At 41.9% G+C, this 14965-nt stretch overlaps 1 protein-coding gene across 3 annotated transcripts in view; it reads left to right on the forward strand.

Annotated features, from left to right (window-relative positions):
- fignl2 (fidgetin like 2) overlaps positions 1–14965 on the forward strand; it is a 61694-nt gene that overhangs the window by 26203 nt on the left and 20526 nt on the right. For 2 of the 3 annotated variants that reach the window (XR_014601700.1, XM_084069822.1), the window contains exon 1: positions 13285–13379. The exons of the other annotated variant lie outside the window; for it this stretch is intronic. The gene's annotated coding sequence lies outside the window, so the exon portion shown is untranslated. Of the gene's footprint in view, positions 1–13284; positions 13380–14965 lie in introns of those variants that run through there. 3 annotated transcript variants of the gene reach the window in all.

Below are 14965 nucleotides of genomic sequence, written 5' to 3' on the forward strand. Positions count from 1 at the left end.
CTTTTCTAAAGCACTTTGTAACCCCATTTCAAAAAGCACAAAAAGTTCATTATCATTACTATAAATCTGAGAAAACATCTATGGCACCGTGAGCGACCTCCCTGCTTAAACATGGACGGAACTCAGCCACCAAACACAGTTACTGTGGACGATTTGGTAGAATTCGCGGCTGAGGAGACATGCCGGTGCAAAACCCAGAGCAGAAAACTGCGTTCTTTAACAGTTCACTGACTGGCTTTGTATCAACAAACATGAGGCATACCAGCAGCATCTTCTGTGTTCTGAGCCAACTGTTGGAAAATCCCAGTGGGACTATGTATGGACTTTACCGTTTTGTTCACTGGGGGAGTTCCTCGTTGACAGTATTGTTAATCTATTAATTAAAGGCCTCCAGTTTGAGGGCAGTAAACTAGAGCGTTCGGCCATGTACTAGACAACATTTCCTGTCAGAGCCGCTGTGTACAGTTGTATTTGCCTGAACAGTGAGCACACGCTACATATTGCATAATTTCACAAAACAGATTCTGCTAACAGCAGAATCTGTCAGCAGCACTGCCCTAAACATGTGCTGTAGTGTTGCCGTTAGTAGGAATAAACACAGAAGCACCCGGGAGGCATTGGACTAAGAAAGGGGAGGAGCCAAACAGAGTTCCTGTTTCTTCACAAAAAAGGGGGTGGTGCCCCCAGAGGCAAAAACATAGGGGGAAAGAAAAACGTTTTTCCCTTCTTTTTTTTTTACGAATGGGTTCCCAGTTTGCATATTGCATAAACATGCAAAGCTACCATTGTCTTGTTGAAAATAAAAATAATTTTGCTTCCCAGCAGAGTCACAGAGAGTCTCTGGCTGCACAGGTTCATTCCTTGATGCTTGTCCACTCTGCAGACATTGATTTCTCCACCCCCATTGGCATGATGCATGTATGAATTGTCTTTTCAAGAATGAAATCAATTTCTGATCAATTTCCCAGAAGTCCTTTCTGTCACAAACCCATCAATCAACTAAGAAGCTCATGATTAAGCAGTTTTTTTATTCACGTATACCTGCTCCACCTGTAGAGCCACAGAGGTAATTGAATTGATTTCCTTTAAAATGATTATAGATAGCCATCACTACGACTATTGCACTGTGCTGTGAAAATTCATTATTAGAAATAATATCCCTCTATTAATACAAGGAATGAGAGAAAAGTGCATATAATATTATTGGCATTAAAGTTATGTAGGTCTATTATCTAAATAATGAAATAATAAAGTTTATTATTTTGAGAATGCCCAATGTTTCTTTGAGTGCACATCGTGCGGCAGTCTTTTAAATCAGCCTGCCACTGCACTACACCTATGACACCTACTGTACGTCACTGAGAGGAAATCACCACCCAGAAGTTTTCAACAAGCTGAGTGGGCTGAAACTGCAAAATGCATGGGTATACAGAGGTGGGGGGGTTATGTTCCAAGAGTCATCGTTCAGCCTTTAGGTCATAAAGAGAAGTCACAAGAAGATGTCAGAAACCATGAATACATTCATGCAATTTGCAATTGACCTCCCCACAGTGCATAAATGCATGCTATTATTTAAGGAAGTAATGTTCATTAAGTAAGCATTTTTGTAAATTAATGTCAGTGACTTGTAGCTTGAGGTTACAAAGCCCCTCATTAAGCAGGGCTCATTTTTGCATTGGGTATCATTTTTGATCACCCTTCACGCTTCATTTGTAGGACATTGAGAAGAAATATGAATCTGTTATTTGTGCAATGCATACTGTATGTGCATATATACACTGAATATACACAAATGAAAATATAATGATATGCTTTGCATTCACGTGGACGCACACACGCAGACAGACAGACAGACACACATACACACACACACACACACACACACACACACACACACACACACACACACACGGACACACGGACGGATGGACGGATGGATGGATGGATGGATGGATTGATCCTGAGGTTGGTTACAATGTGTCTTGTTGATAGTAACTAGTGTTGGGCCCTGGAGCTACTGGATTAACTCACTCCTGTCTTTAATTACAGTTTAAAGGTGGCAGACTGAAAGAGACACACACACACACACACACACACACACACACACACACACACACACACACACACACACACACACACACACACACACACACACACACACACACACACTTTTTTTTTTAACTCATTGTAGCAAAAAGCTTGTTGTAAGTAAAGACCAGGGGTCTATGGATGTTTTACAGATTATAACAGAAGCTGGGATAATTACACTCGTTATGCAAAGAATAAACGTGTAGCTTCTCTTCTCCAGGGTTAGGATTAAATCCCACTTCTCTCTGTCTCCCATACCTCTTCTTACTGTTTTGAAACATGATAATTGGGCTATTAAAGGGCTCAATCATCCTCAAAAAATGTATTTAACTAATGTATAGTGTAGCTTGTTGTGAGGTTTCGTCTATCACTCGTCCACAGTCCCTGTGACAAGACACTGGGAAATTCTTGAGTGGATTGAGAATAGAATGCTTTTAAAATCTAAATTCAACATATCTGACCTTTGCATGTACAAAAGCCTGGTTTCCATGCCCCTAAACTGCATGCCTGCATGGCACAGAGAGTTCAGGTTTCCCTGTACCCTGTGGGTCACATGTCCCTGTCCACATTAACAACATGCATGGACGTGACCACAGTCCCTATGGCTCGAAAGACACCTCTCTTATATCTGATCTGTCCGATCTTTCATATTCCATCCTGACTGGCTAAGACTGGCATCTAAAGTTTGCAGGAGCGGTTTTCTTTGAACAAAATGTATCAAATCATGAACGCAGCATCAGTGACGAACTATGTTCATATTAATCCCCACCATCGCAACATCATCATGAAACTTACCTAAACACCCCAACTACGCCACTAAAGAACACACAAATTGTCAGACTATAACTAGCCACTTCACATTAATAACAATACAACTAACAGTAACTCAAACACAAAACTATATTCTACACTCCCACAAATCAACATATTGTGTCTGTGAAAAAACTTCATCAACATTAATCCCTCAACTTTTACAGATTCCACTCACCTCTATAATGACTGGTTTCCGAACATTGCTGGCCCACAATAACCTACCTGACCTGGCTCCGGAGACCTATGCTCCGAGGAGCACATTTTCTAGTTTTTTTTATTTTGAGGGTGAGGGTGTAACTTATAACTTATGAATATAAAATGGCTCAATCTTCAAATCACGTACCAAGTTAAAACTTTGGCGCTCAACATCTCTGAACTACACTGAATTGAGATGGAACCCTATAATACCTGTTGAGAATTCATATGCGTAGCAAGAATACTATAGCCTATAATAACATATTCAAATACTCTTACTGGCACTCCCTCCCTTCTCACATATTGTGAGCATAAAGCAAGTTGAAGGGGCCAGTTCGGTGTTTTATCTCTCAATTTCATAATTAAAATAAAGCGATTTCAGCATGAATGTCCTAGTGTCTAAGTCTTTACAGGACACTGATTTAGCTTTTAGGGGGAAACTAAATAGAACGTCAGTGACAAAACCTGATGTTAATCGTGCCTAACTAGCGTTCTCTTGTGCTTTTCAAGCACTCTCGCTCATTTGAAGTTTGAGGCCATTCATCGACCTGCAAATGCTCTGAGTGCCTGTCTTATCACCTCAGAGCGGTAAATCTGATGTGTCTGTTAACTTTAGTGAATGACCTCCACTGCGTGTGTGTCTGTATGCGCGCGTGTGTGTGTGTGCTGCGTCAGTATCTGGGAGGGCCTGTCAGTGTGTGCAGCCATGCCACAGGGTTTAACCCCTCTGCATTGATCCCCAGGTTGCTCGGGGCTGCTGCTTAATTCTCCAATTTTCGGTTGTTAGAGATAGAATTGGAATAATAAACAGCTGAAACCTCCCAGTAATAATCCCAGTGCAGTCTCGCAGTCTTCCCTCCCTCCCTCCTTCCCTCCCTCCTTCCCTCCCTCCTCCCCCCCCCTCCTCTCTCTCTCTCTCTGTCCCCTCCTCCACCCACATGGCCAGCCAGCCCTCATCAGGGCAACTGGGTTTGGGTCAGTGGTGGAAAGTAAATACATTTACGCAAGAACTGTAGTTAAGTACAATTTTACGGTACTTTTACTTTATTTGAGTATTTCCAATTGCCAATATTGTATATTTCTACTCCACTACATCTCATATGCAAATATTGTACTTTTCACTCCACTACAATTATTTCAAAACTTTAGTAACACTTAACAGATTCAGATTATAATACAAAACAATACAAAACATTCATTAACCTTTGCATTTAAAAAATAGCCTTATTAGCCTCACATCGCTTGTAGATCAGCAGTTTTTTGTTTAGTTTTTTGTTTTACAAATGAGTACTTTTACTTTGTATATTTTATATTTTGATGCCAAAACTTGGGTACTTTTACTCAAGTAAAGTTTTGAATACAGGACCTTTACTTGTAACATAGTATTTCTACATTGTGGTGTTGCTATTTTTACTTAAGTAAAAGAATTGGAGTACTTCTTTCACCACTGGTCTGGGGTAGAGTTTCCTAATCTCAACCAAAGCCTAAGCACTCGCTCCCCTGCTCTAATGAAATCATATCAGCCAACCTTGGGAACCTGGAACTCATTATCACTGCAAACACACAAACACACATGTGCAAATCCGTGCACGTGCACGCACATACACATACACATACACATACACATAACCTATGTGGACAGCATGACGGCAGCATGTGTGTGCACACTCTTCGGCTTAGGGCCTATAGTGTGCACGCTCGTGTTTCTGCATGTTTGAGTTTCTTTTTCATTGTCTCCTGTGGGAGTCACGCTGCGTCGAGCTCTGAGATATCGTCACAGGAGAACAGCACAGGAAATCACACTGAGCATTTTGTTTTAGAAAACATAATGAACAAAATTAGTTTCACACCCCTCTTTCCTTTGACACGTACACGGTTGAATTTGGGTGTTTAGTTTCACTTTATTCACTTAACACTTTGGTGCAGGCCAGCTTTCACAGCCCAGATAGCATTTACTTGTTATTTGTATAAATGTGCTGTGTCGGTTATAATAATACCTCACTGGCTGATTTAGCATTCACTCACTGTTAAGCCAACTTTATACTCCGCTGCACGATGGTGTCGCTCTTTGACAATAACTCATTTTCAATTTAATGAAAATCAAATTAGGCTTTGGCTTAATCAAATTAGAAAATCAAATTATTATTCAAATCTGTTATTATCGGCATGCTAGAGTATGAATTAGGCTTTAGGCTTTAACATGTTTTTTGTTTTGTTTTTCCTCTTTCTCAATATTCAAGATTGTATTTGTTATATCCTGCATAATGTACAGGTACACAAGAGTAACACATTTTGGTTTTAACTCCTCTTCTAAATCTGCTACTTATACACTATATAGGCAGTATGAGTGTGTGTGTGTGTGTGTGTGTGTGTGTGTGTGTGTGTGTGTGTGTGTGTGTGTGTGTGTGTGTGTGTGTGTGTGTGTGTGTGTGTGTGTGTGTGTGTGTGTGTGTGTGTGTGTGTGTGTGTGTGTGTGTGTGTGTGTGTATATATATAATTTATATATGTATGTATGTATGTATGTATGTATGTATGTATGAATATTTATATATATGTGTGTGTGTGTGTGTGTGTGTGTGTGTGTGTGTGTGTGTGTGTGTGTGTGTGTGTGTGTGTGTGTGTGTGTGTGTGTGTGTGTACTACTGTAGGTCCTGCCTTAATACGTGTGCATATGTGTGTGAAGTTGTTTCCTCATGTATGTGTGATTGTGTATGCATAGCTGCCTCTCTTTTCTTTGTGGCTAAATTTAGAGTAGCTACTTACTTTTAGTCCCTTTTACCTCTCAATTTAGTCATTTAGCCAATTACCCCCCCCCACACACACATTTTTGGATTGCATACTGCTATACTGCTACACCATTAGCTCACCTACTAGTGAGGAGCTATAGTGCCTCCATCCTACAGTATATTCCTCCCGTTCAACAGCCCCTCTGACAGACCCTGAGATGTTGTCCATCAAGTACTCTGATGACACAGTTATCAGTGACACTACTAACCCCAACAACCATATCAGTGCGATGATTGACAGTTTTTCAGAGTGAGAACAATCACCTGGATCTACAGTATATCCCAGCATAACCACATAATAAATGTGGTGGACAGACCTGACCCTGTAATGGCCAGAGAACAGAATGTAACACCCGGGATTCAAGCCCTATAGCGTAAAGGGGAATTCCCCCCCCCCTTGGCTGGTGGAGATATTAGGCTTGTGGTCTTCAGGCAGAGGCTCTGATTCACTCTGCTACACACCGCCCCCCCCCTTTGACCTCCCCCACTGGGAAACCCGATCCGGGTCATCCGGACCAATCGCCTGGGATTCGGACCCGGGTCCGCGCGGGAAGGGACACTAGTGAAGCCAAACATCTCAACCACTAGCCTAAGAGGGAATCCCTCCTTAGCTCAGGGAGATATTAGGCTTTTGGTCTTCAGGGAGAGACCATTGCCTGTCCTTCCTCAGGAATATGAGGAAGCTCCACTGAACACTATCAACCTGAAACACCTAAACAAATGTTTCCCAAACAGTGGGTCTGAACCCATTTGTATGGGTTGCAAGTAAATAAAGTTTTTTAGTTTTTAGTTTTTAAAAAATGCCAAAAATGAATAAAACAATTTAATTAAAAAACAGAAGAATTGAAGAAATTCCATCAATAAAAAAAACATGATGCATTGTGAGTCTGTAGATTGGCTATTTATCAACTAAAATGTTTGGGAAACCCTGCCCCAAACAGGATTGTAAAGACCAGCAGCAAAATCATTGGGCGGGGCCAGGACACTCAGCGGCAGCATCCAAAAGGAATGGACAGTAAAGAAGGCCGTACAAATAGTTGAAGATAACAAACACACCCTCCACACCCACTTCAACCTCATGCCCTTAGGACATGGATAAAGAGCCCAAGTATTCACCAAAAGGGCTTCATCTAGCTTTGTACCTAATTCTATCTGACTGCGGAACATTTAGATTTTATCACCCCCATCCCAACCCCCCTCCAGGTACAATGGACTGTTTAACAGGCCCAACCTACCCCCTCTCACTGGCCCAGCACTGACTCATGCACAGGTTACACATGTACATGCATGCATGTGCATGCGTAGGCACACACAGAGATAGTGTGTTTTACATGGGTTATCAACCAACACTGTTTTTTACTTAATGTACTATGGTTTTATTCATTGTTAGTTTTTAGCTTGTATTTTGATATACAGCAGAGGGTATTTGTGCATCGTGGCTGTGTTGGTTTGTGATTGTTATCAACTGCACAAATTAAGTTCCAAAAGGACAATAAAGTAAGTTGAAATTGGTAAAGTGGAAAGTGGTGACTCTGTAGAAGGCCCCATAGGTTCTTGGTCCCCATGCCAAACTTCTTTAACCAGCTGCCGCTGCCAGGCATGGCTGTGCCTGTTTCCACACATGACCTGCGTGCTGGTCCTACCATCCTAGGAGAGGTCCTCGTTGTGCTGGACGCTGAGGAACTTGAAGCTGCTGGCTCTCTCCACATGCAGTTCATGTATATGGAGTCCAGCTTCTCTCCTCTTCCTATAGTCCACGATCAGCTCCTCCTTGGTCTTGTCGACATTGAGGGAGAAGTTGTGTGGTGTGTGTTGAGGGTCTGTGCAGTGGGGCAGAGGTGTTGGTCCTTGCTACCTGGCGTTGACCTGACAGGAAATGTCAGGTCTAGCTGCACAGGAAGTAGTGTAAGATAAGATAATTTACTGACCATAGACGGATTTCCGCGCGACGTCATCACAGAGCAGAATGCGCAATCTGCGCATGCCTGGGGGGAAGGCGCGTTCGAAAATACAGCCCTGAGCGGCAGTGAGCGCACTGGCCAATACAAACTAATAGGCGAGTGTGCTCCGGTGCGTAATTTCCAAATGCACCCATAGGCTTCCCCCCGCAGCTGCGCGGTCATATTCCTCTCATGTTTACTAACAGGAAACCTCCCTATAAAATTGTACTTGAGTTAGAAATTTGTCTAAGTCATTCTGGCAACACAGTAAAAGCAGACAGTTAAAAACGTAGTTCAAACAATAAAACTTTTTTTTTTCTGAGGTTGAGGTTAGGAATATGTTTAGGGTTAGGCATAAGGTTACATTTACGCATAAATAAATACGTTTTACTGAGGTTACGTTTAGGAATATTTGGTGATGACCGCTCCGAGGTCACCGGATTTGACCAGGGGCGAGCATTCTTGTTTTATTTTATTATGGCAACAGCAGATAGCAAGAATTGCCTCTTCTATCCATTCTTCCATACCAATGGACCCTTTTTTGTGTCAACGTTATTGATTATGTAAATTATGTTGCATAAATGTATATGCAGTTCATATACAGTTATTTTCCCCATCTAACGAAGCTATTGGATTATTTTTTAACAGGAAACTTGGTATGCCACCTTCTGAAAAACTGGGACTACAGCTATGCACAGAGCCAATTAATTCAGTTCAGTTAAATTCAATTCAATGACATTTCATTTTATTAGAGTGCCAAATTCTGTCTCAAGACACTTTACTTTATATAATAAATAGCAGGGAAGAGAGAGAGGGAGAGAGAGATATACACATATATACAGAGAGGAGAGGGGGGGGGGGGTCAAAAACGTGTCAGGATGTGCTTACTGGGAGAGAGAGAGAGAGAGAGAGAGAGAGAGAGAGAGAGAGAGAGAGAGAGAGAGAGAGAGAGAGAGAGAGAGAGAGAGAGAGAGAGAGAGACTGTCTTGACTATTTGTAGTCTGTCTTGACTATACATATTTGTAAATGTAATCAGCATTGTTTGGTGAGGTGAGTTTATTCTCATTGACTCTTCTCAAATATTGCTTTAAGAATTGTTACAACTGTTACAAGTAAGTGACACCCGTTAGGTGACCTCTCATTTGTCGATTGTCCAGGAAGTAAGCACACATTATAGTCAATGACACTCCTCAGCTGTTGTGTGTGATGAAATGTGAGACACTCCTCCTGATAGCAGGACTAGCCTACATTTCTGGTAGAACCAAAACTTAGTCAATCACTCTCAGATGTCAATACCACATAACAACAGGCATGTTATATTGCTTAGCTAATCACCCCGTGGGGCTGCAGGGCTTGCACATTGTAACCAAATTACATATTAGCCTGATTCATCAAATTGGCTTGATGAACCTGGCTGACCCGTTAGCACAGTTGATTGCTAGGCGGACAACCTGCTGAATGGAGGTGTAGAGTGTACGTGCCCTGCAATATGAGGTCAAACACTAACGTGTTGACCTGTAGCCTCGGTCCATTCACACAGTAAAATCCTCAGTGTTCATTTAACTCAGAAGAGTGTACAAATGTGTGGTCCTACGCATATAAACATTCTTTGGAGCTAAATTAACAATAAGGATGTTTGTACGGTATCTTACTGGTCCATTTGGTTTAATTTGTACACTCTTCAGAGCTAAATTATCACTAAGGATCTTACTTTGCGGCAGTCACAGCAGTCATACAAAAGGCAAAAATAACAGATAATAATAAAAACACAGCAGATATGAAAGATAAGAGACACAAGAACAAGAGTCCATGGAGAATAAGAGTCTCATTGGTCATTCGACCACGAAGGGGGCGGGATGCCTCGTAGTGGAGCGACTATTGGCATCATTGTACAGCTTCATGGCTGCCAGCACGAAGGACTGACCCAGTCCGTCAAAAGTTCACGATAGTGCAGGGACATAATGCCCCTTCGGCTTCACTGCAAGTTCAGCCAGATGTTATTGTTGGTGTTCAACTATAATAGAGTAAGGACTTCATGGCCAGTGCAAGAGTTGAGTGCCAAACCTGTTCAACTTTGCAGTAGAGTTGTGTGTTGAGTTGGGAGTTGGGAGCAGTCTGAACTGTCAGAGTATGAACATATTGGGAAGGGGGTGGAGCCTTCTGGAGACTGACACCTGTCAAACTCACTCATGTGACAGCAGAACTGATCTGTTCATACATCTCTCCTCTGTCTCTTTCTTTCTTCCTTCCTTTATTAAATACATAATTTTTGTCTTTCATTTATTTATTTTCGATTTTTATATATTTATCTGTCTCTTTCTTTAATTTATTTATTTTCGACCTGCCTCTTTTTCTCTCTTTCTTTCTTTCATTTATTTATTTTCTATCTTCCTCTTTTTTCCCTTTCTTTCTTTCTGCCTCTTTTTTCTTTCTTTTTTTGGCTCATCTCTTGTCCTGGGGCCCTGAAGTCTTTGTGCTCTAGTAGTGCTGGGCTCAGCATGCAGCTTGTGTCCACACGCTGCTGCCTCAGCATTATTAAGGCAATAGAGTGATAGAGAGAGCGCCAGAGTCCTCTGCTTTCAACATCCCCACTAAACCGCACCCTCACCTAACTCCCCCATGGAGACCACCATTAGCAAATCTATTAAGAATCCACTAGAAGGCAAAACATTAAGGAGTCTAATTGTGTTCCTGAACGGGGCCTCTGTGTGTTAAGTTTTGTGACCGCTCTAATGAGTCGACTGGCTGCATTGCCTCCAATGGGTTTATTGCCCTACATTCCAATTTGAGCCATGTCGTTGACCACTGGGGCATCTCCTAAAATAGCTCAGCACACATGTCTTAGAAAAGTGAAGTTTTTAGAGGCTATATGTTTAATGACGGTGAGGAGAAAAACAAGCTGGACCCCACAGCTCCGGCGTCGCTAATGTACAGTACAGAGTGTTTCACTTGACATCAGCGTTCCGTTTGGCTGTGCTGAGAACAGACACTTGACCATGTTATTCACACATGATGACATGCAGAGAGCCTGGGATGCTCCGAACACCGAACACTGGCTTTCTCTATTTTCAGCTAGACCAATTCTCACTCTGTGTGCTTGTTACGTATGTACAATATATATATATATATATATATATATAGTGTGTGTGTGTGTGTGTGTGTGTGTGTGTGTGTGTGTGTGTGTGTGTGTGTGTGTGTGTGTGTGTGTGTGTGTGTGTGTGTGTGTGTGTGTGCGCGTGCACGTGCACGTGCGGGTGTGTGTGGTAATGTGATGGAAACGCTTGACAGGAGATGTAACAGGAGGAGATGACCAGGCCATGTGGCCATTCAGTGTGCCACTAAAAACAGCCACACAGCTGTGTGTGTGTGTGAGCAAGAGAGGAATAATGAGACAGAGACTGAGCAAATGAGAGAATGACAAATCGAGAGAAAATAGAGAGCTACAATATAGGAGGACATGGATTGATAAATGGATGGATAGATATAGAGAGAGAGAACGAGAGAGAGTGAGTCAATAGCCTAACAGTAAATGAAAATGGGACAGCACCTGGCTGTGGGCTGGATTGAGCACAGAGAGAGACATTTGTGAGTGACAGAGGACTTGCGTCATGGACATATCGTCCATTTAACACCCTCCCCCTTCCTCCTTTACAGTAATGCTCACTACATTTAGAGGTTTGGAGCAACTGTTGAGCTATGCGGCATGTGAGTTTACTCCCACCACGTGTTACACTCTTGGAATTGGTCATCATGCTCACCAGTAGGGCCGGGCAATTTATCAATATTATATCTATCGTTATATGAGACTAGATATGACCTGGGATTTTGGATATTTTGATATCATGCTATTGCATAAGTGTAGAATTTTTCTGGTTTTAATCACTTAAGCCCTATTTTATACATACTTTGTCAAAAAAAAGAGTTTTTTTTTAAAGAAAATGTTTCCCTTTCATTTGATGTTGATATTGTTTTGAATACTAGAAATGCATCTGTGGGTTTAAGCATGCCAGTCAAAGGCAAGCATTTATCTATTTTTTTCCCTTTTAGAAGAACAGTAAAAGCCCCAGTGTTCATTTATCTAATTGTAAATAATTTAGATGGTGTACAATTGTAACATGTGTGACTGGTTGCATCACCGCCTTGGGATAGGAACTATACTGCCCTCAACTCAAACAAAGTACTGTACAAAAAATACAGACAGCTCAGTGGATGTGAGCTTCCATCCAGGATACATACAACAACGGCCGTATTCTCAGAGTTAAATTAACAGCCAGGATTTTACAGTGTATACTTGGTCTCAGGAAGGGTTTTATCTGTCTGTAATATGAGAGAAGAGACTTGAGAGAAGGTTCCTATGTGTGTTTTGAACCACAGGCTGACAAGAACTGTTGTGGAATTCTGGATCAATCAGTAATTAATGAGGCAATAGGAGTCGAGACAATATTCTTGCCTAGGTGGTGATGGTTATGCTTTAATGTACATGATATCATGGGGAGAAGTACAATAACGCTCTGGCCGGTGGTACGGTAGTTCTGCCAATGAGCACAGGGCGCCGCAGACCATAGTTATACTAGCTGCTTCAAGGACAAGCTGAACGAAAACAAGACAGGCTGTAACCAAAACAATTATCAGGCCTAGCGGAGACCTTCTTGGCTCCTACAGGCTACCAAATATCATGTCATATCATAATGTGTTATATAAGTACTACAAGTGATGGTAAAATATAAACGTTAGATATAAGCAACCATAATAACAATATAGTATAATGTATAATTCTTCAACAAATTTTCTCCTCACTGACCACTGACCACTGGCCCTCCTCCTAACCTTCCCTTCCTGATTCTCCTCGAGCTTGGTCATTTCCCTCCAACCAGTAGCCTAACTGTCTCCCTGTCTCTCTCTCAGTCTCTAACTCTCTCAATGTCTCTCTCTGTCAATCTTAATCTCTCTCTCAACCTCTATCCCTCTTTCTTTCATTCTTACTCCGTCTCTCTCTCTCTCTCTCTCTCTCTCTCTCTCTCTCTCTCTCTCTCTCTCTCTCTGCATCCAAGCTATAGAATGCAAGCCCTCTCTCTTTCAGAGCATGATTGGTCACCCCCATCCACACACACACACACACACACACACACACACACACACACACACACACACACACACACACACACACACACACACACACACACACACACACACACACACACACACACACACACCTCCCTCCCCTCTGCCCTCCCCTCCCCTCATTCTCTCTCTCTCTCTCTCTCCCTCTCTCCCTGCTTAAATACTTTTAACATAAAGAGAGAAGAGGGGAGGGTGAGGGGGATGGGAGCCATGGGGGAGGGGAATTGTGTGTGTGCTCTGTTGTCACTGGTAGGGAGAGAGAGAGAGAGAGAAGCAGAGAGCGAGAGAGGGAGGGAGGGATAGAGTGAGTGAGTGAGTAAGCGGAGTTGTGTCCCATATGTGGAAAAAAGCATAGCAGTGCGCACACGGGTCTGGTCCACTCCAGGGATTATCCTCGCATTCTTAGATCTGATGGGGGACACGCAGGCATGAATAGGTAAGGTTTTCTTGGCATGTTTATGTTGATATACTGTCATAGCCTGCAGCTGTTTGACTTGGCTCCGCTGGCTGAAGTTGGACTGCCGGGGTTGTGTCCCTTCCACTATATACCCTGATCTAGGTAGTCAGCATGCTGAGATTACTTTCAAACTAAATGCAAACTCTTCTCTCAGAATGATATCCCACTTGCCTGGGTAGGAGAGACACTATGGTTTGTTTTTTTATGAGGCTTTCCTCTGTCACTGAGTGTTCAAACTTGTGAGGACTGTCAGACACATTAAATGGGTTTTGGACTGGAGTGTAGTACATGAAGCCTGTTGGCGTCCAGGGGCCGCCAGCAATGTGGTCATTGCATAATTTCTCTTCCATATGAATGGCACATGAATGGGTCTAAATAGGCTGACAGTCTCTTGTTTACTTTTTATGCTTATTATGAAATAAGTTAAATTAGAGGCTATAGTTGCTGCAATGGAGTGCAGAAGCTGTAAAACTAATACAATGTTAGTGGATGAACATTGAATTAATGCATTGAATTTGTTGATTTTTGGGGGGGCTCATAATTTGTTGTAGTTATTGTTTTAAATATATAGTCCCATCTATTCATTTAAATGGATATAATCTTAAAGAGGTGAAGTGTTATTGCTGAAAATAATGTATTTGTTAGAATTAAAAGGCCATTCCTTCCAGCATTTTCTTTATTGTTGTCAGTGAATCTGATCCACCACCACCAGCCTGGAGCAAACAATTACATTTTGACATCTGCAGTATTGTGAAACATTGCATTATTGACTGATATAAAAAATGCATTACATATTCAGACAGTCTTATTGTTCTGGGGTTGCTCTAGAGAGGCTTCCTCATATTAGAATAATACAATAGAAAGGATTAAAATTGGATTTAATCTGTTCATGGTCTGTGTGCTTTTATATTTACTACACAACGCTTGCTACAGTTTTAATGTGACTTGTGTTTTTGTCCCTCTTCGATAGTTGAAGGAAACATATATGTAATTTAAAAAAAAAACCAAAATAAAATAAAACCTTATTTTAAATACTGGAGAAAGAAAGTTGTGTGGATATATCCTATACATTCAACAGAGAGTGCTTTCCTTTACAAACACAGAGAGTTCTGTTGAAATATCAAACACCCCACAATGTGTAACTTGATCATTATTGGAAACATTACTTTTCCCCTCATCATTTTGCTCATGTGGCTCTAACAGTGTTAGGTGTCCTAAGAATGCAGCCTTTATTGCCCCAGTGCACAGAGCCATGGTATGCATGGGCTTTTTTGTGAGGCAGATTTAGAAAGCCCTCTTTAGAGCCTGGACGCTGCTGCTTCACAATCAGCTTAATGCCTGTCTCTAATGAATACCCCTGTGTGCTTCAATTTGGGACATTCTGTGGGTGTGCGTGTGTGTGTGTGTGTGTGTGTGTGTGTGTGTGTGTGTGTGTGTGTGTGTGTGTGTGTGTGTGTGTGTGTGTGTGTGTGTGTGTGTGTGTGTGTGTGTGTGTGTGTGTGTGTGTGTGTGCATAGTTGCATGCGCTCACCCTGTTTTTGTTACGCTGATAGTCTTCCCGGGCT

Source organism: Gymnoscopelus microlampas (assembly GCF_963454915.1).
Source record: "Gymnoscopelus microlampas genome assembly, chromosome: 10".
Lineage (NCBI taxonomy): Eukaryota > Metazoa > Chordata > Actinopteri > Myctophiformes > Myctophidae > Gymnoscopelus > Gymnoscopelus microlampas.